The 24,783-nt window shown below is 37.4% G+C and overlaps 1 long non-coding RNA gene across 1 annotated transcript in view; it reads left to right on the top strand.

Annotated features, from left to right (window-relative positions):
* Positions 1–24,783, top strand: part of LOC139795515 (uncharacterized) — a 199,297-nt gene that overhangs the window by 104,973 nt on the left and 69,541 nt on the right. Inside the window, exon 2 of the long non-coding RNA XR_011725537.1 lies at positions 13,187–13,304. This is a non-coding gene — a long non-coding RNA (uncharacterized lncRNA). The remainder of the gene's footprint in view (positions 1–13,186; positions 13,305–24,783) is intronic.

Genomic DNA, 24,783 nt, shown 5'->3' with positions numbered 1-24,783 from the left:
CTAACAAGAGCTTAACTAAGCCATATCCCTAAGTCTATATACAATAGTTAAATACCTCTAGGGATGATGACTCCACCACTGCTCTGGGCAGCCTGTTTCAATGTCTGATAACCCTTTCAGTGAAAAAAATTCTTCCTAAAATCCAATCTAAACCTTCCTTGGCACAACTTGAGGCCATTACCTCTTGTTCTGGTGGTTCTTAGTAGGGGTGCAGCTCAAAAACAGCAGTTTCCTTAACAGCACACACTAAACTTCACAAAATAGTGTCAGTATGACTTCACAAAATAGTGTCAGTATGAAATTCAAAATTTGCTATATTCAGGACAGAAGAAGCAGCTGTTGTTTTGGGCTCTGTTCTGATTTGCATTTTGAGAGAGCCACTCTAGCTTGTTGGATGGACTTTAGTGAGCAAAAACAGAGCACATACAAGATTGGAAGTATCTGCAGCTCAGATGGAGGCACTGAGCACAGGAAGCCCGTGATTTGTTTTACATGACAAATTCATCAGGGACTATAAAGCTTTTTTTTTTTTTTTTTTTTTTTTTTTTTTTTTTTTTTTTAAATGATGATTTTTAGAGTCTCAGACAGTGTTTACATACACAATACAAGTCTGTATGCAGACAGAGGCTGGCATTATGCCAAATGCCTACAAATTCAGAACCCCATCCTCAGCTGGTACGTATCACTGTAGCTCCATTGACTTCAATGAACTGGCGCCAGTTTATATTAACTGAAGAGCTGTTGCATTATGTGGAACAATTTCTTTTTTCTCCTTCCTTTTTTTTTTTTTTTTTTTTTTTTTTGTTGAAAAATGTTAAAGTGTCATTCTTGTTAGCTCAGAGGAGTCCTTATTTGGAACATCTACTCCTCTTTTGATGATGTTCTTTCTTGTCTCTTCAGTTTCTTCCCACTTCTATCCAATTTATTATATATTCACTCCAGTTTTCTACAAGTGACATGTTAGGGTTGCCTTATGCTTCCCGACCTAGCCCTGATGGACTCATGTGAAATTGTCTAAGTAAAAATCCTTACCCTGTGATTAAAATATGTATTATATCACTGAAGTGGTATTTCTTTTGCATTTCTGCAATACATAAGCACATCCCATAAAAAAGCAATCAGATGAGTATTTTTGGTCATTTCCCAGGAGACTGTGGAAGCAGTGGTTGAAGAGAGACTGCTGATCAAAACCATTTCTTATCTTAAATTTAAATACCCTCAAGGCTACATCTAATAAAATGAAGGCTTCCTCTGGCTCTAATGCTTTTAGTTAAAAGAGGTGGAGGTCTGAAAGCAGCTTTGACACACAGTATTTTGGCTGAGATAGGTCCATTTATATTTATACCTTCCCAACCTTTCCACTCATTTAGGAACTGCTCCAATATGGGAAAATAGTCTCCTTACATAAACATTTGTTCATAGAGCTTTTCCAAGTCGAATGGAACAAAAGGGGGAACCTTTTTTGTCTCTAGGTTGATGGAAGTGTTCTTATCTAGAAAACTGTGAATAATTGTTTAATAGACTTTTCATAATGTCTATGGATTTCTTTTTAAAAACTTCTTTGAACTCTGAGGATACCTTTTCAAAGGTCTTTCTTCCTTAATTGTTACACTGTTGTCTCTTGTTCCTGAAGAGAGGGGTACTTTTTTGATACCTTCTCTGCTGTATGGAGAAATTCTGCTTTGTCTTAATCTTTGCCATAATCGTTTTGGACATTTTCCAATTTTAAATGAACTTGCAGTAAGCAATGAGTGTTTGAAGATGGACTTCATGTCTGATGTTGTTTGAGTGTCTGAATTTTCTTCGTAATCTTTTGATACTCTCTTACCTACCCTGTATTTTCTCATACAGTCATCTTGAGTCACATAGCCACAGTCTGGCCAGATGTTCAGAAGAACTCTCTGTTCATTTTAGTATTTTAATATGTGGTCAGGTTATGTGAGGTGCCCCTGTGCATCTGAAATGAGGGCTTCTGGTCAGTGTAAACTCTTGAAAATTAATATCAGTTACATGCCTAAATTGGAGGGGAATTCTTTTGAAAAGCAGGCCTATATTAAGAGTTTCTGAATTACTGAAAATCCATGTTATGTAATTTTCACTCCTCTAATTTGTTAACTTAGGGTATCAGTGATCTCCTCAAAAGTATCATATTTTCTTTAAAACTAAAGATATGGAAAGAAATTCCTAGATATAAGGACACATGGAAAAAAAAAGTAACTGTTGACAACACAACAATTCATTCATTTCCTAACATTTCAGGTCATGTACTGTGTTTTAACTTAAACAATAAGGCTATTGTTCTTACGGGAAAACAAGCACAGTTTATATAAAGGTTAAAAGACTGAAGAGGTTAAAGGCTGGTTTGTTTTTGGCAAGCTGTGATTTGCTTCTCTCAGGTGAAATGTGGAAGTTTCATGGTCTGGCAATTTGATGAGCTTTTTGCTGGGTGCCTGCAGAGGAGAGCAGAGGCAGCTTACGTACTGTAGCTTAGTTCATTATGATGGCCAATCTGTCCTTATTGTTTCCTTGTGCAATACTGAGCTCTGTGTTATTTTATGTTGTAAACTTTGCAGAGACAGGACTGCCTCCTTCCTGGATGTTTATACAGTATCTTATTCCATGCAAGTCAGATAGCATCCAAAAGCCTCCATGACATTTCCTTCAAAACATTTTAATAGCTATAAAGAGGTTTTTCAGTGTTACAAAGAGGATACAAGGATCAAACTCCTTGGAGTTTTGGTGGAATTGACTACTTAACTACTCTTCAGAGTCTCTCTTCTCTGCTTTTGCAGCTACCAGACAGCTTGGGGTGAGAGTTTTTATTGAATCACTCTCTAAAAATTGTTTCTTTAAGGGACTTTGTATCAGGACCTTTTGTTCTTCAGCCACTTGGATTCATCAGTGTCAGAGAAGAATTGTGAGGATAACCCTATAACAGACATTGTTTAATCTGCTGCTGATAAAATGGTATTAAATGTTACAGCAATTCTCTCCAATCAGCTCTATTCATATAGTTCCACTGGTTTTCTCTCTGGAACATGCTACAAGTGATATTTTATAGCCAGCCTTAAAATAAGTAAGTTCACTAAATACTGGTTTGATCTATACTGAAATTCCAGAGTAGAATTTAGTACTCCTAATTAGAAGTGAAATATAAAAGTATTAATTAGTGTGGTAGGAGAGAAGACTTTACATGCATTTATATTGATGTTTATAAAGGAAAGTACAATTTAATAGTTTCAGTTGTATATGTAGAGAAGACTGTAAGCTACTGATTTTAAAATTTACTGATGATTATTGTTTATGCAATTGCATAAATGCTATAATTCTGTCCTTAGAGTTGCAAAACCGAGTGCTTAAATTTTGGCACCATGAAGCAGACATTTGAAAGTCTAATTGTACAGATATATGCTTTCCAGTAGTTGCTTGTTCAGCCTGGGTATCAGTGGCTCTGCCTTTTTTCTCCAATGGGAACTGTGAAATTTTCAGCATTCTGAAAGCCAGTCTGCACTTCTCCTGATACTCAGATATGTGAAAACTTGGGTGTCTTTTCTTATTGAGCTTAGCATCTGACATAATCAGTGTGCTACATACTTGCACACAACACAGTAAAACATAAGAAAATGTTCTGTTCAACATAACCTGTTTTAGGCTTGTATTCTTTTACCTAATCATGCAGGGAGGCAAAAGTACAGTGATTTCTTTCTCTTCTAGCTTCATTTCCCAAATAACACTTATGTCCCACAACAGGTAAAAGCATATAGTTTGGGGCTGTGTAGGCTGCCCTCTCTGTGGGAGTATGAGATGAAACGTCAGTATAATCCCACTGTAGTCTGTTTACACAGCCATACTGTCCTGGGACAGAGAGTCGCATGGATTGCAAGCATTCTTGCTATGAGGAATCTGAGTCTGACATGAATAGCTGATTCCCAAAGCTCAGCTCTGTTTAGAAAACTGGCTCTATTCTGTGAGATTATGGGCAGAGAGCAAACACTCCTCCAGTTTACCATAGCTTTACCATCAAAAGAAGCTTTCTTTTAGGAGTCCGAGTTGCCAAATAGAGCGTATTTTCCCAGGAATGAGCATTTGCTTGAAAGATGAAGAGCAGGATCACACTAATAGTGCAATGCTGTTGACGTTGGTTTTACTTGAAACAATCACAGAGCAGGAAGCTGCACCACACGTGGCACGGAGACATCTCACCAGAACACAGGAGATTGCTTGCATGGAGAAGTAGGCTGGCTGCAGGCATTTACAGCTGCATTCTGGATAAAAATTCCTGCTGAGAGGGGGTTTTGGTGTGTAGACTTCCAGTCTTGGTTTGGTGTTGGGCTGTGTCTCCTTGTGCAGGCCAAACCCACACAGCCAACTTCTAGCACAGTACTTTCGGGGGCATGATTCCACCACATGACTAAAAGGGAAACTACTGACTTAAAAATCTTTTCTTATAAAACATCCTCCTTCAAAACAAAAAAAACCTTCCATTTTTTGTGTAGTCAAGCACACTTTGGTGTATAAGAGGAGACTGGTGTTTATCAAGACACTCCACATTCCAAGTACTGCCCTTCAGCCATATTTCTTTTTGATTACTCTGCTAGAAACTTAGTTCAATGACAGTATGGTTCCTCTTAGCAGATGCTCAATCCCTACATAACAATTACTGTCTAATGTTTATTTTGCAGTGGTTACTGAGAGCTGTTGAGTCACTGAAATCTTTGTGAGAGTCCTGGGTTATTGTTTGGTTTTGGTTTCATTTTTTTGTTTGTTTTTTGTTTTGTTTTTTTTTAAATAGCACTATTTGATGAAGTCAGAATCTGATTCTCTGTTCATTGTTTTTCATGAGCTTTTAGAAAACTCTCCAAAAAAAGACAATGTTAACTGGTTAAGGACAAGTTAGTATGGACAGAAAGAAGCACCAGAAGCCACTCTGCAAATGGAAGAATAGTACTTCTCAGGCTAAGCCAAGGAATGTGGGTATAGTTTTCAGCTGCCAGAGGGACTTTGTGCTGCCTTGAATAAGTCAAGCAGAGATTGCTTGAGAAAAAGATTCAACCTTCTGACTGGTCTCTCTATCTCCAGATTTTTTTAAAATACCCATTTATTTTGTCATCTTAACCTGAAGCTGCTTCTGTTTCTGCTGATGAGAAATCCCCAAATGAGTAACTAGATATCTGGCCATGGCCAGCACTTCTTGACCCTCAATGTTATGTTAGGAACTCATGACTCAGATTGCCTTGCAGGAACTGGGGCCTACCTTTCCTGCATGGACAGGAGCTCCCTGCAAAGGCAGGAGAGAGAGAGCTGTTAAGATTTGGGAATCAGTTTGCTGGTGCTTCTAAGCATTTCTCTAAAGGAAACAATAGTAAGTAAAGCATGTAGTGGGTATGAGATAGTCACTCACATGATTCTTGCAGTTTCCTCCCCTAAAGTCCCTAATGTGCATTCTTCTGTCAAGAACTACTGTTGATGCTGTACCACAATACCACAGGTTTTTGGTGTTTGTTTTTTTTTTTAAAAAAAAGAATCAATTAGATGCAATTATAATTGAAATCTACTGACTCTAAGTTTATTCTGGCTGGTTAGACAAGCTGAATGAGAAATTTCTTGATCATGAAATTTTGTGTCATACCACTGCATTTACAATCCTTTGTTTACACAGAAACCTCCATATTATGCGTTGTTTATTTTAAAAATCAAGTTCTATTTTTAAATATAATGACATGTGAGTAAAACCAAAAGGATCTTGGCATCTTCACTCACTCACAGCCTCCTTTTGTTACCATCTTTTCCCCTGGCAAATACAATAGGAAATCATGCCTTCTAATAGGTTCATTTATAAACTCAGCGGATGTGGGCAAATGAGGGGCAAGTGAGGGAACAGCATGATCAGGATTCCTGACTTGTGAAAATAGTTTTTTGGCAGTGGCAACCAAGTCTCTGGTTTATTTTGCTTTGGCTGGTCTCTAATAAGGCCCCCAATTTCCTTCATGTTCTGGCTGGTACTGAAGTGCTAATGAATGCCATCTCAGGGTCATCTGGCTGAGTGTGTGGGAGCTTGGACTATGCGTACAGTCCAACAGGACTGGTTTCATTCTTTTTACCAGGTCCCTTTGCACAGTTCCAGACATGATAATCTGTCAGATGCTGTGTTTCAGTAACTCTTTTGGAGACTTGCAAATGAAATCCACTGCTAGATTCCCCACTGTGGTTTCTTACATTCATCTGTATTCCGGTCAAGATGTGGTGTCTTTCTCAAATGGACACTTGGCTGAGCTGGGAGCTGCGGGATTGATGTTTGAGTCACTGGGTGAAACTGTCTCACAGTGCTCTTCCACACTGATATTATTTAGGTTCCTTTGGTGCCAAGTATGAGAGAGAGGGCTTGGTGGTGTTATTTTTAGGAATTCCTGGAGACTTGACATGAAGAAATCTAACCTTGGCACTCCAGAAAACCTTGAGCAGGACCCTCTCAAAGACTAGCAGGGCAAGCCTGTGCTTTAATGTGCCTTAACAAAGGTTACCCTGTTAAATCTAATGCTCAATAAATCTGTGTTTCTGCATTGTTGTTTTGGTTTTGGGTTTTTTATGTTGTTTTGTTTTTCACTTGATGTTTTTTTCCTGTGGTTTTGGTTTTTGTTGTTGTGCTTTTTTTTTTTTTTTTTTTTTAAGTCAGAGTTTCTCTGTTAGACTACAGTGATTGTGTGCTTGCCCAGCTCCAGGTAGTGTGGGCATTTGCCTTGTGAAACAATCACACATTTGAGAGACTGGCACAATATGATTGCTGTATTCAGCAGCCCAGGCTTCCTAGAGTTGCAAAGGACCATCCATTGAAAAGTATCAAGAGATCATGAGAAAGTTTGTGGGTGTTTACAGGAATTTGCAAATTTCCCATTAATTTTCTATGAGACAGTCACAAGGGTTGGCATTTCCTGATGAAGAAAAAAAATTAAAAAAAAAAAGAGGAGGTGGTGTTGGAAAGGGTAAAAAAAAAAAGCATTTTTCTACATATTGCTAATCATGTATTCAAAGTCAGAGGAGGTATAGGAAGAAACTGCATAGGTCCATATGGATAATGGGACAGATAGTTGTAAGTCTGCACATATGCCAGGCTGAGAACTGTGAGATTTTGTGGCATGCTGGTGGATTGTATTGCTGTGGGTGACAACTCAATCTTTTCAGAGATTAGGTGGTCTGTGGTGTTGGCTCCTTCTGCACATTACTAGGCTTGGATGTTGAGATTACATTCGCAGTTCCCAATTTCAAACCTCAGCATACTACACACCCACAGATTCCCACAGTTTAGTCCTACAAAATCTCCCAGTCCTCCTGTGCTTTCTTTTTTTCACAGTTGCAATGAATGGCTTTGTTCTGAACAGAAGATTGAATGTAGCAGCTTGTTTTCCCACCTATGACTGAGTCTCATGTGCTAAACCTGAAGAACACAAGTACTCCTAAATCCTGTCCCCTTCACCTTTAGGTGCAGCAGGACATATACTGCAACTGCACCTCTGAATTTCACAGTAAATATTTCAGTCTGCTTGCTTCAGTCGTTCATGTGAAAATGGGTGTCGGAGGTTTTACTCACATTGCTGCTGAAGTGGTATCTGAACATGAATAAGTCAGTAGAAGCAAAAAAGTTCAATAGCACCTACACTGTTTTCTTAGTCTTTCCTGCTTGTTTTGGTTTGTTTTTCTTGACTGAAAAGGGGCATGTATTTAGTGAATAGTCACAAGCTACAAATAATGAATAATTTGGGAATGACCAATTAATGATTATGGCTCATCAAGACTCCTTCTTATAGGTGAAATACAGATGCAGGAGGAAGACCACATTGCTTTAAAGAACAGGCAATCTTACTAAAGAAAACAGAAAAATGATGCTGTGGGAAGGGAAACAAAGTCACATCGTAGTGACCATTGCTACAAAAGAGTTGACATCTAAGTCTTACTGAGAAACTCTGCTGCCTCTGCATCTTTTTCACATGATTTCTTTGCTCGTGTGTTTAGTTGAGTGGATCTTGTTCTTTGTGAAATGTAACTTTCTATTCAGTTTAAGTATGGTCCCAGGGGAGCTCAAGAGACTTCTCACGTGGCTATAGTTAAACTGGGGTTTGTAATACATGTTACAGCAGTAATTAGACTTGCTCAAAATCAAGAAAGAATACTTAGTTTATCCACAGCAAATAATTCAGCAGGTCTGTCACCAGTGCACTTCTGGTCTGTATAGATATTGCACACAGTAATTCATCTCTATAGAAAGAGCCCATCAATAAAGGCCACACATTCTTTCACAGTGAAGACCACCAATCCTTCAGTTGTCATGACTTCTCTGAGCCCATTGTTCCTTACTTCCTTTCTCATATAATAATTCTGACTTCCATGACCTTTCTGTCTGCTCCTCCAACATGGATTTTAGAGCACCTACCGCAGAAACAAAGCTGAATCCCAATGATTATTGGTCTTCATTCCTTTCACCCTAGATGGAGCTGTATTTTCCTTTCACTCTATTTCCATTTAGACTTTCTTTTCCAATTCCTTTAAACAGTCTGTCTCCGCTGCCTGGTTTGCAAAGGCTGCTTGTGCTGTTACTGTGTTTTTCTCACACCCCTCTGAAAGCCAAAACAATACTTCTAATCTCATTTGAAATCCCTAATGTAGTTTGTTTAGCTATGTTTTTGTGCCAGTTTTCTTGACACATTTTGCTTTTATACTGGGTTTTCAGATTCTTCTCAGGGACTGAAGTTCTGGCTTCATAGAAATGAATAAAAATCTTCTGTTACCTTCAGTCAGGCCAGGATTTTTTTCGGAGTCCTGAAAGAAGAAAGATTGTTATTACTTCTCATTCCTATACCTGTAGAGTTTACTAAACTCTATAGAAAAATTTTTTAGCCTGTGTCAGAAGGATGGGTTTGATTTATCTTTTTTTTTTTTTTTTTTTTTTAAGATCTTTAAATAGTACATCTGTGAGTTTTGTGCCATTCTGCCATTGTTATTTACTGAGTGTGTTCCAAACCCCTCTGAAGTTAGAGGAAATGCTGCCATTGAACTAACTGTGTGAACTTGCATCAAAACCATGTTTGTATTTTCCTACTCTGCCTGAAGTCAAAGGAGAGGCTACCTATAGCATTGAAGACTGCTCATTGCAAGACCCAGAGAAGCCTTCCTTTATTTTGTGCTGTTTACTATCTCATTTGAGGGAATGCCTGTGTTATAAGGAATTAAGTGGGCTACCTGCCTGTCTTCAGTATCTGTATGAGCCCTCAGTCTTAATTCTTGCACTAATGTCAGATAAATACATGTTTTTCTACTACTTGTAAAATAGCAGAAGTTGATAAAAGCCCAAACATATTAAAGGAAATTTTTGTTACTGTTTTGAGTTTCTATCTCCATTTGCTTCATTTTAGTTTTGGCTTTGTCTAATAGTTCCAATAGAATACGTAGATTATAGCCAAGTTTATGTCTACATCTGAACTGTGCAGAAAAATCTGGTGATGCTTTGAGTACAGGCAGAAATAGGAAATGGCAGTAGGAACCAGCTCTGTATCTTTTCCAATATACTGCAGAATTGTTATTTTGGATACTTGGCAAAAAATGTAGTGTATGAAAACAGCCATTGTCATTGTGAACTGTATGTGTAAACATAGACAAGGACAGGAGAATTTAAAAATTAATAAGAAATTACTCAGCTATTTGGTAGGATTTTTGGAAAAGGAAACCTATTGCTAACTAGGGCTGCGTATGAGACATTAGACACTCAAAGCTGAATTTGTTGCACTAACAGTGCCCTGGGGGTTTGCTGACCAGTTAGAAGGATGAGTAGAAGAAACAATACAATATTTTTATTAGCCTTGAAGTCACACCAGTGGGAATTTTTCAGAGAAGGGTCTACCCTAGACCTTTTTCGTAAGATAACTTCCTCCAAGCTATTTGATAACAAGGGAAAAAAAAAAACTAACCAAAAACAATCAAAAGAAGGGGGGTGGAAGGGAGAACAGAGAGGAAAATAACATTTGTTAATTACCCATAAGATGTTTTGGAAATGTCAAAATGTGGCAGTTCCATACTATTTCTATCAGCCACTGAGTATAAGTGGTTGCAAACCTCCTGTCTCTGTCCGGAGAGAGCAGGATGAAATTTGTATGCACAGGAAAACTACACTGTAGTGTACTGTACAGTGAACTGCATTTTGTCAATTACTTGCCAGCTCATCATCATGATATTGCATTCAAAGGTTTGAGACAAAGCAAGAGGATCATGCAAACACACACTGAGAGACAGGGACTTCAGCTGGAGAAATGCTTGTTGCCATTAATTGCATATGATTGTTCTCTGTGGCAGTGCTGTATCTGCTGTTGTCAGGTCAAATGGGTTTCGCTGTTGCTCTGACTGTCCGGGAATCATCAGAAATGGAGTTAAGAGGTGACTGCCCTTAGCTTAGTTTGCTGCCCTCTGGGTCAAGCTCTAAACATTTTATCTGACAGAAATAAAGATCAGTGATCTCAAATGCTGCTAGGTAATAGTACTTCTAGAAATTAGGCCTTCGAGTCAGGCTTTTTTCCTCTTATATCTTACTGTGTAAAAGCCCAAACCCTCACTTTCAGTGGGAAATAGATACATAAATAACTTTAAAGATTTGATCTAATACTGCATCTAAGATGCACTGAAGTTAATAGCGCTTTCCAAATTGATTCTGCTGAGCAGAGGCTTGGATCCTATTGTGCTAACATTGCAGCAGAAGCTTTAGGCACTGCAGAAATGTGAATCTAAATCAGAGTTCTTAAGCAAGGTTACCTGATTTTCAGGTCATCTCAGTTCTCTTTATTTCAATGAATCTGAAGTTACTTTAATTACGTGAGAGTTTCTCAGGTGCTTAAAAGCAGCATCAGTAGGCTTAATGAAACTTTTCTTGCTATTGTTAACTTCCTTGATTTCTTTTTTCTGTATCAGACCCAAGAAACTTAGCTTATGTAGACCTCTGTATAATTTCTTGACCTCTATTTTTAGAGATGACCATTAGGACTTCAAAGCAACTAAGCTAGTCTAACCTTGTGTCATTACTCTCTCCACTGTCTTTGCAACCTGGACATAGCACAGTTGATAAGCTGGGGACAGGCTGCACCAATTTTTTTTTTATTGTCTTATAATTAATAGTTATTGATTTCCTTAATGTCAAGGTCACCAGAAAGCTCTGGAAAACTTTATCCTAAAATGCTGAGATTACTGACATTTTGTGCTGTTCCTTGAAGCAAAAATGTAAAAAACGTGAAGAACTTGGAGAGCCTCTGCCCTCAAGTCTCTTTACAAGAAGCTATTTTTTATTATTAGATACTGGACCAAGCTGCTTTGCAATTTTTCCACTGCTATTAACTGTAAATAACTTTCAGCTTGTATGAACACTTTTTGTTCGTGACAAACAAAACTGGTTTGTATCTGCTGGGTGTAATGAGAGAAACAGATGAGCTGAGAATTTGAGGCTGGTTCTGAAGCAGAGCTATTTTGTGTTACGACTGTATTTCTGAACTCCTGTGTGAAAATTCTCATTCCTGACTCCCCTTAGAGAGTGGAAATATTTTTATCATGTAGAACATGTTGGGAATTACATCCGTGGTAACGCTGGATTTGATCTTGTGACTGTTGAAGTACATGACAATGTTCTTATCAGCCTTTGGGAAATGGCTGTGCTCTGCAAAGGTTTTCCTAAAAAGATGTTAGTATCTATCTGATAGGTCCAAACTGGAAAGCTGGAGCTCTGAATTAAATTATTTAGTATCACTGGTTGTCTAAAGGCAACAGATATGACTAGCTAGATGCTATCTAACAAGAAGTGCTAATAGGAATAAAAATATTAATACATGTTGAGTTAATGAGGCAAGCAGCTCTTTTTGAGCAACTCTCAAGAGGGAAGTTCTCTAGTCTGGTGAATTCCCTTCTGGAATACCCATGCAATGCTGAGATGGTCTTGAATCCTAAATCCTTCACACTGGTTTAACTACAGAGAGGGACTCGGAGTGTGAATTTTAAGATGTCTTTATGAACACTAAAGACAAGGGAAACACAGGGGAAAAGTACATGCTTAAAAAGAATGTATGATGATTTGGAGTCTAAAGATTCAAAAATTAATCTAGTGAAAAAAGTCTTATGTACCTGTCAGGCTGCAGTTAACCTGAGCTGACTTGCATTTTAAATGCTCCACTCATGCATTATGAATCTGAAGAGTGAACCCGTAATGGAGAAAATAACCTGTGAACTAAAGTCTGCATCTTTATCTCTTTTTCTTTGTGCACAACAGTATAACCATTTCTTCTATGAAACTTGGGAATTTCTTTTCATGTTAAGAGCTCATGTCAGAGAAGCAGAATATGAAATTAATAAATTACAAATTGTGCTCATCCATATTGGTGCTACATCTTATAGATGAAGAAAGCTTTGTACACACTTTTCCACAAAAGAGGGAAAAAATGTTTACTATGACCATTTGAAAATTCTTGCACTAAAAAGATTCCCAGGTACTATTGTACTTTTAATGGGAACTATGGCACAGAAGCATTGGACTGTGAAGCTCATTAGGTATTTAAAATATATTTGAGCTTCCTGGCAAGGCAAAAGATTTGACAGGAGGTCACCCAAGAACTTTTTGGCAGAACTGAAAAGTGGTTCAAGCTTCCCTATGCTCTCTGAAGAAGGATTCTGGCTTTTCAGTTCCCCTTCTGTTTATTGACCATTGTTCTCCAGTTCAACTTCCACTGAATATTATCACCGTGTTGAATAAAAATTCAGTCATGGAGCAAAAAGATTAGTAGCTATATTATAAAGGTATCTGAACTCTACCTACTTATCCTGGACAGAAAAGTGGTCTTAGAGTTTTACATTTGATTTTTTATTTTCATTCAGGTCATAAGTACCTTTGATGAAATTTCCTCTTCTTTCTTTTTCAACTAATTAACTGGCTTTGATGCATGTTTTTCCTTTTTGCAAGTACATCTGTCAGCTTTCTATGTCTACCATGAGGAGGGAAACAGTACCTCTTCAGGCTGTGTCATCTATGGCTTTGCCAATTACTCCTCTTCCATGGTGTCCCAACCCCCAGAAATAAACCAGACATACAAAATAACTAGACTCTGTTGGAAGTTGTGAGCAAAAAGAAATACTGCTAAGTCAATATTTTTCCTGCTTTTTTTTTTTTTAGGACTCTGCTCCATGGAGTCACTAGCTGGTAGACTACTGTGACTGCAACTGCAATACCCTGATGGATGAATCCCTTTTCCCATCCTGTTTGCTTAATCCGTGCTCATGTATCAGAAAAGGTAAATGTTCTTTGTGTTTTTATCCACCAACTTGGCTGTGCTGCCAATGAGTCTTAGACTTACGGCTTTCTGAAATGGAAGTTGTTTGATTCTGATGAGCCTGATGCACCAGAACAGATCTTATTACAGCTTTGGGGCCCAGGTCACAAGAGAAAAAGAACCAGATGGATGAAATGTACATAGAGGAGGGAAGATAAAAGAAGCAGAACTTGGAGAGGTTTAGGCTGATCAGAGGAGGGAAAGTGCCAGTATGATTTTCTTTTCAAAACTAAACTAGAAGACCGAGATTTGGTGCTGGAAGGCGACACTGAGTGCTATGATTTCTTCCTACTAATTTTGAAATTTGAAAGGTAGAAGGTTTCATTGTACCTCTTACCTGGTAATAAATAAGTGAAAAGGGGAGAAGAAGGAAGCATGGAATGGAGATGGGTAATATCATGTGTTGTATTTTGCTTTAAAGTCATGTGTTAAAAACAATCTCTTTGCATTCAACTGTAGAAACAGTACTGGAATCCACAGGGGGCTGCTGTGTTTGAACAAGACTGCTCAATTTGTTTTTGATTAAGTGTAATTATTTATTGCAAGACATGCAAGCACGGGTAGTACCATCTGATTCCTGGGAGAGGGTGTGTGAGTTTTGATTTTTTTGTTGTTGTTTCTCTCTGTGTCTTAGTTTAAATTTATCTCAATCACCCTTTTTTTTTTTTGTTTCGGTTGTTTGTGGGGGTTTTTTTGACAAGCAAAAAGAAGTGCATTTGAGACACATCTTAAAAAAACCCCAACATTATTTATCCTGACCAAAAACTCAGTGAAGAGAGCAATCTTGAAAGATTTCTATAATGGAAATGAAACAATCAACACAGAAATATGAGGAAGAAATTACACCCATTAAATACATCTAGACTGATGAATGATATGATGGCTGCCTATTCAAGTTGGAAATTTTACACATGATTGAAGCTTTATTTAGTCTAATGAAATGTGCTTCCTGAATGCTGCATCTGAGTGACGGCGTGACCTAGAGCACAAAAGAAAGTATTATGTGATTAGACTGAGATCATTCTCATTTAAAGTCATTGTGATATAATTTTAAGTTTTTAATTAGCAGCATATACTTTTGTGTCCATTGCCTCTTTTATTGTGAATACCTTTTCAGGTCTTGTCCTTCCACAGGCTTGTTTGAAACTCAGCACGGATTAACAGCAAAGGGGTTTGGAGTTCATTGATCCTTTTTTTTTATCCCTCCAAAGTGGTGAATGGGGGGAGGGGGGGGGAGAAGGAAATTTCAGAATAGGCTCATCCTGTGTTGAATGGGCCATAGTACATTCTTTATATTTTCTTTACTTCAGAATCCAACTTAAATAGTTTGTTTGACTTCTGAAAATACCGATAGTCACATCCCTAAATTAGTGAAATTGGAATAATTGTTGAAGCCATTGATGCTAGATGTACTCCCTACCCTTTCTTAACTTCATAGTTAAGTTGGAATATCATCAGCAGTGGCATCATACTGCTTTTTCCCAGCTAGGAATTTGTACCTAGCTCATCTACACCATGCATTTCTTGCCTCACTTCATCTTTATGGGCTGCATCTTTACTTTGAAGCTGTTTTGTATCATCAAGCTAGAAGGCAACTAGCCACAGAAAAACCACCAGTGTTCTAACTTCAAGCTATTAAGTCACATTGACTTGTGCAAAATTTAACATGGTTCATAATGCGTTTTTATGAGCTATTGAGATTTCTAGCACCATAAAATGGTTTTGTTAATGGGTTTCAGCAGTTGTTACTTAAAGGGATGTTAAAAAGTAATGAAGAAGTAAGTAAATGCAAGGGGTGAGCTTGCTTCTCGAGTCCACAGTTCTTAATTTTCTTGGCTGGGGAGCATTAGTAGGGGTAAGCAAGCATTAAACAGGTTCAATATGCTTCCTTGTGTGAAAGAGCTCACTGTGGACCCCATATTTTCAGATGAATATGAATTTGCTGACCACAATACTGAGTTTTAGCTTGTTTGTTAGATTGACTGATGAGCACCCAGGACCAGACAGATAAGCCAGACACTTAATCTATCTACTGTATGTGTTCAGTCAGACTAAAGTTTTATCAGTCATTTCAAACTGCATTTCAAGAGCAAATTGTGTAGTTTCCCATTACCATAAATGACTGATTTTGGAGCCTGTAGGAACTTAACCACCTCTTTCATGAGGAAACTGAAAGTATCCATGTACCTGTAAGTACCTTATTTTGTGCCCATATGAAAGATTCATATCTCATCATTCCTCATAGTTTTTTCTTTTTATTGCAGCATTTAGTTAAAATTTCAGAGAGCAAAAGAAGAAAGACAGTCTCTTAATAAGAGTTTTTAAAATATCTCAATTTGAAATTTAGGATAACCTTCTCAGAACACTTCTGACTTTGCTGTATGGGTATCTTGATCAGCCTTTTGTTTCTCATTACAGGGAAAAATATAAAGATAAAAAGGCTATTAAAAATGTATGTTTAAATTGCAGAATACAAATACAGTGCTGAGAGAGGCAAAAGAAAATATCTTAAAGATGACTTCCTCAGGTTTTGCCTGTTTTAATACTACTTCTAATCTGTTTTTACACATCTAGTAGTGTGAGCTAATCATACATATGTTTCACAAAGACCAAGCAGATGACTTGCGGGTACAAGGGAGAATTCATCTGATCATTTGTGATACTTTATACATAATTTAGACTTCAGAAATGCTCAGGCCCCTGCTTTTTTTTTTTTTTTTTTTTTTTTAAATCTTGGAGTGTTGTGAATATGACAACTACATTACAATAAGGTCCACTTTGGCCTATAGCCTGTTTTGGTTAATATCAAATGTGCACTGCAAGGTCTCAAGGTTTAGAGCTGCAGAACATAGGATAATTTGTTCCTCCGTGTTATATAATTTCAGAGATTCCCTTATGATACTCTCTGGCTTAAGTTTCAAGACATGAAGATTAATAACAATTCCAAGACTCATGGTAGCATTCTGGATCATGACAAACTCAGATATTCCCAATACCAGATCTGTGACTCCCTTTGGAGCCTTGCTACAATGGTCACATATTTGTTCCACTTGTGCAGAAAGCTTTCTAACCTTTGAATCCCAGGAATAAAGTAAACATCATGGCTCAATTTTAAGAAGCCTCCATATTTATGTAATTGGAATGTTACTTTCATTATTTTTAGCGATTTTATCTTTTTTTTTTTTTTTTCCTTTAGTGGCCACAGTACATATTACACTGGTATGCACAGATGGCCTTTGGTCTCACAAATGTATCTGCTAAATAGCTGCACAGAACAGACTACTAATAAAACACAAGGAAGAAGCTGCTTGTGAGAAGCTGATGGAGCACATTTAAAGGCATTCAATAATGCCTTTAATAAATCACAACTTATCAGTAACAAATTCTTTCATGAATTTTCTTTCTCGTTATATTTTGTAGCTTATTAAGCATTATTTTCTAATAGTTGATGAAGTCTAAGCACAGTGCTTGTAGTAAATGACTTGTTTAGATTTGGACTAACCTTTGTGCAGTATAAAACTGCCAACAAATACTACTTTTAGTCATGGTGTAGTGGCTAGCACTGAAGAACAGTTGAAATGAAGGCGTGATAATGCCTGTGGAACAAATTACACATCACAGATTAGTTATATGTAGTGCTTGGCACAAGGGACATGAATTTGGGGCATGACCATAATATATGCTTTTAATGCCAACAGCTACCATCATCTTCAGTCATGGATGAAGAGGGGATCTTATGATGTTATGGTAAACACACAGAATATGAATAAGCGACCACCTATGGTTTTGAGCTATATGCATGGAGATTAGGTACTTGACAGGCCTGAGCATCCAAAAGACTAGAAATGCTGGAGTGACTGTAAAAGGACCATAGCAAGATCCTATATTTACATGTTAAATAACTTCCCCAATGGATTTTGGTGAACTCTTGGCCGCTGGTTGTTTGTTTAACCCTACTTAAAATCATACAGAGGAAGAGGTAGGGCCACATCCTTTGACAGACAAAAGATTTCTGGTTAAAAATGTTGATCAGTTGTATAAAATTGGAACAGAACACTACACTAAGATACAAGTTTTGGATTCATGGACTGTGGGAAAACTAGTTATACAGCCTTTTAGGTTTCCTCTGCTGAAATGCAGCTCCTGATCACTATGATTTTGAATGATGCTTAAATGTTTTCTCAGACTGTGCAAACCACAAACTGACCCCAACCTTTGCCAAAGAATGAAGAACAGTCACTTTACTACTTCACAGCATTTTTCTGAGATCTGTCAGTTCTGCTCACCCTCCTTAGACCCAGGGAAATAAGTGGAGTGTTGTTTCCAGGGATATTTCCACTAATAATTATGAAGAAACTTAAAGACTCACCACACACACAGAAACCTACAAACCCCCACTCTAGTAGTAATTGTGGCAACCTATGAATGATAGTGATGAGGATGTAGTTTAAAAACACAACACAACCTTTTTTGATGTAAAGTTTTTTTCAAGAAATCTTGTATTTTGTTTCACATTTGTAAAGTGCTGCATTTTAAGAAACTATAATGTGGTATTATCTTTTCCCAAGGTATGAAATTTGGGCCAAATCTGCAATATAATTATCCAAACTGAAATTCAGTCTGTAAAGATACTTCTTTCCTGAGCTTTTTTATTACATGGCTATGTAAATATTCTTAAGCAAATAGAGGCAATAATTAAGGCTTGAGGCTACATGCATTACAAGTAGGGAATTCCTTATACATTTAAATAAATCTTTTAGACGCTGATCTGGATCTCTTTAGAAACATATAGTAGAGTCACACAAAGTTACATCATTGGTATCTGGCCTTTTGATATCCAGAAAACTCATTAAAAATAGAATTTGCAGTGGGGGAAGAATAATGTTATATCATATAGCAAGTGAGCACAGGAATGATTGGCAAGAGAATAGTATGGTACAGATGAGGTGGATGATGGACAGATTTGCAGTGTTGTAAAACACATGGCAAAAGTCCCTTCTGTTTATTTTTTTTTCACCCCCTTATTAATTTACTACAACCACAAACCATGTGTTTCCATTCCTGTCTGGGAAAGGAGGTTGGTTAAGCCATGTTGTGACTTAGTTGAACCAGTGACCTAAAAGCAGCTGGAAAACCCCAAGAAATTCTGAATTGCTCATAAAAGAGCCAAGGAACATTGTTTGTAAACCGCTCAGAATAGGGACAACTCTGTTCTGGTCAAATCACTGTGCTGTATGTTATGTATTGACAGTCATAATGAAGGACATCACCAGTTAAAGCTCAGAAAGACAAAACTTATTCAATGAAAGCTTATGCCTTAACATGATAAAATTTGTAGTCCACTTGTAAGCCAATGTTCAATGTAAACAGAGCAGTGACTTGAGTGAGATATTCCAACAACTGCTCTTGTCAAAGTACCTAGTAGATGTGCTTCATAGTGATGTTTCTATGTTTCTAAGTTTCTATGATTTTATGGTTGGTTTGGAAGGCCTAAAATCCAGCAGACTGATTTTTAGATGGCTCACCTGGGATTAAGCTATGGTAGTAACTTTTAAGTTATCATCTGAGCACTAGTATTGTACCATATGTACACATGTACCATGTAGAGCTTCATTCCATTTATGTTTGGTGTTTGTATGTGTAAGTCAGATGCAGCACAAGTCAGCATATATAGAATTTTCAGGCAGTCAGAGATCCCCTTCTAATTCTTCTTGCCCCTCAGTTACTTGCATGCTTTATAAGAAAGTCCAGTTTCTTGCCCTCTTGCATTGCAGTCCACTATGAATCCTTTCCTTCACAGACTTTGTTGTGTCACTACAACAGTTTGGCACCCAGCTGAATGCCAGAGACCTTGGAAACCACACCTCAAACCAAAGAGATACAGTAGACCCACTCAAACAGGACCAGGCTATAGCAAATACTATTTGAGCTTGAGCTTTCCATGTAACTCATTTGTGAGCAATGCTAAGCCTGAAACCATTGACAGAAAGAGGCTCGCAGTTTTGGAGGATAAAAAGGAAACAACCTATGACCAGAAGAATTAAGACAAACACTCAGAAAGAGTGATGAAGGACTCAAAACTACTGATAACAAAACAAAAAGTTCAAATTACATTTCCACTGGTTTCTATTTTGCAGTCACATGTGTCCCATTACCCAGATAAGCATCCAGGTCTTCATTTGTACAGGATTGTGAAATGGTTCAGGTTGGAAAGGACCTTGGAGATCAGTTAAGACTTGCCTCTTTTTTGAAGCTGGGTATGCAGATAAATTTCTCCCTTGAGGACCATTTAACCTACAGAAACAAAAGAATACAGCATGTGGCACATATAAGTTCTAATACTTTCACAGAAGTGAAAGTCTCCACTTTCTCAGAAGGGAAGAATAATGTGGTGATTTTTTCTGAGACCTGGATTTTAACTGCTCTTCTATCTTGACTTGTTTTTTTGGTAGCTATAGAATTCCCACAGAAATCAAGGTGAATTTCAGATAGGGAAGAAACTGTAGGTGAATGGACTGCTCTCACTGTGACTTTAGAAGGCTGAGCACTTTGAAAGTCTGAGTGTCATGTGTGCAAGAACACTATCAGGCAAATAGCAATATACCCAGGAATTAATGTGCAGTTACCTACTGCTACAGGTGAGATAGCAATGTATTAATATTTCATTGGTAAAATTCATACAGGTTGTTGTTTCATGGTTCTAAGCTGCTGTTGCAGCTTAAAACATCATCATTTAATCCTAAGTGTTTAAGTTCAAAATTTTCTTTATTTTTTAATTATTGTTTTGCTTTGATTTTGAAGCTTGAGACTTTTTATATTTTTTTTTCTCTGAAGATTTTTATTTGCTACTAGTTAAGAATTTTAAAGAAATGTTTGCCTTTTGGATTTTTCTATCCCTAGCCCAGAGACTCAAATGAGATCAAGGTCAGATTTTTGTTGGAGGGGCCGCATTTCTTTCCTCAGGTGCCTCAGCCTCACACGTCTTACATGGTCTGATAAGTGTGAGAAGCTGGAGTAATTCAGTAACTTGGGTGTAAGGAACTCCTATGCTATAATTTACCCCTTAAATTTAAAAGAGCTAAAACATTTTAAATAATTGGTTAACTAGTGTTGTGAAGGTAGACCCATTCAATAAAGAGCCTTATTGTTAACTTGGCACTGATATAATGTTTACCAAAAACCCCAATGAATTTCTGTTATTGAAATACTTTTTAAACATCAAATTGCATGTAGTACATAATAGTTTTCACAGAGATGATGCCATATAAACATGCACAAATATTTTGTAGTGTTATTTTCATCCATATTCTGGAACTAAGATTAAAACACTTGCATATTTGATGTCTTTGATAACAAAGATGAAAGTATTTTTAACACAAATATGAAATTTTGTTAAGTCATGTACTTGAGGGAAAATTTTGATTTTGAAAGTGCCAGTGAAAATGAAAAACTGCAAGAGGATTATTGTACTGTGTATAGTAATTTTGGATTAGGTAACTGGTTAGGGTGTGTAAGACAAAAATACTTTGTCTTTACTGGTAAGAAATGGATTAATTTTTTTACACAGACTTAAATTACAGTAAACATTCCATTGAGTCAGGCACATTTTTATGTGCTGTTTGTGAGGCAGTTTCATCCGTATTTACCAGTCTCTGTGCACCTGAAGGATAAAATGATCCTGTTCATGAAAAATTATCTTGATTTGAAAACTCTGTTGGTGGACATTTTGCAGTTGAAAATTATCCATATGTGTCAGTATGTGTCTGAACCCATGTACATGACTTAGTTGACTGTCACGTGTGCCAGAACAGTGGACCATATACATCATTTATTGTACAGCCTACAATTAAAGGTTCAGCCTGCAGCTACTGGGGCTCATGGGAAAGTCTTCCTCTGGTGCAAAAATAGGAGGAACAGCCCACTGACAAGAGCTGGCACCTTCATGACAGCCACATCCTTTCACACTGTGGTATAATGCAGTTCAGCATGCTTTGAAGCCCCGAATTGGTGGTGGTCCTTGCTTATCTTTCAGTAGATACTGATCTTTATCACCGAGTCATAACAAACTGTTTGGGGGAGTTGGAGGGGTGAGAGAAGCCTTTGGCTTCATTTAGAACAAGGCTGATGTGAACATTGAGCTTATTCTGTACTTTAGGTGGCCCTTTTTTATGTCAAAATCTAAAATGTGTTTAAAAATCAGTGTTATATTAGATCTACTTATTTGCATTGAATGAAACGAAGAGCACATTTCAATGAGATGTTCAAAATGTCAGGCATAAAATTTTTGTACTTGAGGACATTCTGTTTAATTCTTTTGTAACTGCAACAGAAACAGTATCTGTTTTACTACAATTTCTCAGGCATATGCAACTTCAGCTCAGTGTCTTGTGATTCCCTTGGTTAGGAGTTTGAGGAGAGAAAGTACAAAATTATTCAATGATTGGAGGAAAGTGGTGCGAAGTGTTATCTCAGAGCTGTGATATTTGGCTTCCAGTGGACACAGAAACTTGACACAAATCAAACGTCAAACTAGCTGATAGTAGACAGGAAGGATTAGTGTTGACACAGCAGACCTGACCCCTGCCAGCAGCATAGCTGTGTTTAAATGCAGCCACGTCTATCTGAAATCACCCCAGGCACATGAGCAGGAGAAACTGTAGGTGAAGATATAGGAAACACGGTGCATTAGGACATTCTCATGCCTAATTGGGCTGACAGCTCAGTCTGGATGGAGGACAATGTTTATTTACTCATTGTTGTCTGATGAGCAACTAGAAAGATATGCCTGCTTTAGCCCATGCTGATATTGGTCCTAACACTGTCTGGCTCCAGCTGCAGTAAGCCAGGACAATACAACATAAAAACTTCCTATTCACCATCACTCCTAAGTCTGTCCTGGCACAGATATGCAATGACCTCAGACCACAGTTAGGTCTAGTAAGGAATTTATCTTCATGGAAATGTGACCTTTTGCTACCAGGCGGCTACAAAAAAACAAGTAACAATGGGTAAATGAAGATAAAGGTTTATCCTGGCCAACTGTTGCATTTTCAAAACAGTTCAACCCTGCCATGAAAAAACTGCAGCTTGACATAGGGTGCTGTCTGAAGATCTTAAAACAGTTATCAAGGTTGTGGTTGAAAAAAACATGCTATTATTACTGGTTTTATAAGTGAAAATTAATGGATTGAGTCTCTTGACAATGTCTTGATACAGACATTCAATCAGTTTTCAAATCCCAGAATCCACTTTGGTTACAGGAAAGAGATTTCAGGAATTTCAGTTTTTCACTGTGGAGTTAGTTTATTCTCTCTTAACCTCTGCCTTCCGTACAAGGAGTTTATACTCTGTATGTGCCTTTAATCTTGCCTTCAATATATTTTACTGTGGCTAGCTTTTAGTTACAGTTTAATAACTTCAGCTTTATTTTGCCACAGGCCATATTATAATGAAGAAAAAGCTTTTTCTGTGATTTAGCTGAATTTATACAGCTGCCCTTGCAACATCTGCATAACTTTTCCTACTGACTAGGAAGGATGTCAGTTTACTCAGCACAGAATGATCAGCTGGATTCTACTTCCAAACTCAGCTTTGCCAGAAAAACATGTAGAAACAAATCCAGATCCCTAAGTATGCTTCCAGATATTTTGTGTTATATTGCTACATCTTAAATTCAAGCTATCTTCACCTCTAAAATTAATTTTGTATGAATAAATACCATATTTCTATAGAGCTCTGTATGGCACCACATGCAATGAAATATTTAATCTGAGGAAGGTCTGTGGTACAGGAAAATTAGATACTTCCTGGTTTCCAAACTTAAAAAGGAAATGTTAAGTAGATTTGGAAAGAAGCTTGCATCAACCATTTGGTATCTTATAATTGTATGCTACTAGGTTCTTCCTGTGAAAACAGCTTAGCAATAGGTCAGATCTAGCAAGATCTATGCTCCATCAAGATCTATGGAGAGATTTGTAAAAAAAGTAAATATGCAAAGCCTGTGCCGGGGATCTGAACAGAAGGAGGTGGCAAGCTCAGAATAGGCATAACATTGAGCCTTTGAATTTGTTCCTTTTATGTCTTAAAAACTGGCATCCAAAAATTGCCTATAGCCAGAAGCCTATGTGGATTCCAGCCCGGTAGACAACTAGGATAAAGAATAATATGTGCTGTGTGGGAACCTGCCTAAAAATTGAAGGATAGCAGATAGGATGGAAGAGGCAAGAGGTCAGTAGTGTGAAGCTTAAGAAGCACGTGGTTTGAATGTAACTGTGAAACCTAAGACACCTCATCAATTTGAGACTTCTTTAATAAGTGCTCAGCTTCACCCTAAAGCAGGGAATCATCTCCAGAATTCAAGACACATGAAAGACATTAACTCATAATTCCTGCAGTAGTCTCCTGAGTACCTGTTAATAATTATGGTTGGCCTTCTTGGCCTTAGAAACTTTGAATTGCCTGGTGTTAAACCTTTTAGATTAAAGTGGAAACCAGTATAGGATGCTGAGTGTGAAGGTATATTTATTAATAGTTCTGTGCATTGACAAGTACGAATGAAGTGGATGGTTCTTACTTGGTCAGGATTAGAAAATATCACATTAAAATGAAGAACAGCTATTAACAAGTACATAAAATAACAGGTTTAAAAGAAATCCTGTAAAGAAAAGAAAAAAGAGAAGCAATAAACTCTAGTCTGAGATCATACTATTAAATCAAAATATTATTAAAAGAACAATTTTTAGAAAACTGAGAATGATCAATTTGCCCAGCTGTTCTTGTAGCAAGGAAAATGTTAATAAAAAAAAGTACACATAGTATTAATCTCAATATTAAAATAGTAAGTGAAGAAAGAACAAGACAGATTAGATCCTGGTGTGGGGAGTATGCCCTAAACTAAGAGATTCTAACATATGTAGAATCATATGTATGGTGAAGCACTCCACCAAAAGCAAAGAGGGTGTAGTCATGTAGTGAACTTTTTATTCATCACAGCTCTGGAGTTCTCCATTCCACTGTAAAGGAGGCTTAAATGTAGTATTTTTGTAATATATCTTCAGCAAAAAGCTCTCCTCCCAGATTTCCACTGCTGGAATGAGGTGAAGAATTTTGAGGTTTTTAGAAGGAATAAACTGATTTGTAAAATAGTGCACAATTATCCAGCCTGATGGAGTATGTGAATTCACCCAGAGAAGGACTGGCTTCTTCAGCAGAGATGCTGATGGGCAATTGTAATAGGACTATTTGAGGAGTCACCATGTTTCAAACCTTGGCAAATACTATCCATGAAAATTCAATATGGAAAAAAAGTCAAGAAAAACCCTACTCCAGCTGTACAAAACCAGTGTACAGGATGAAAGCAGGACAGTCATCTACCTTTGAACTGACATTAGCTGAACATTAGGAAATTGTGAAGAAAGAACTGAAGAAATCTTTAAGATCT

This window comes from Heliangelus exortis, chromosome 3, assembly GCF_036169615.1.
Source record: "Heliangelus exortis chromosome 3, bHelExo1.hap1, whole genome shotgun sequence".
Taxonomy (NCBI): domain Eukaryota; kingdom Metazoa; phylum Chordata; class Aves; order Apodiformes; family Trochilidae; genus Heliangelus; species Heliangelus exortis.
The sequence above is the reverse complement of the archived record's forward strand: the minus strand, read 5'-3'. Positions and strand labels throughout refer to the sequence as shown.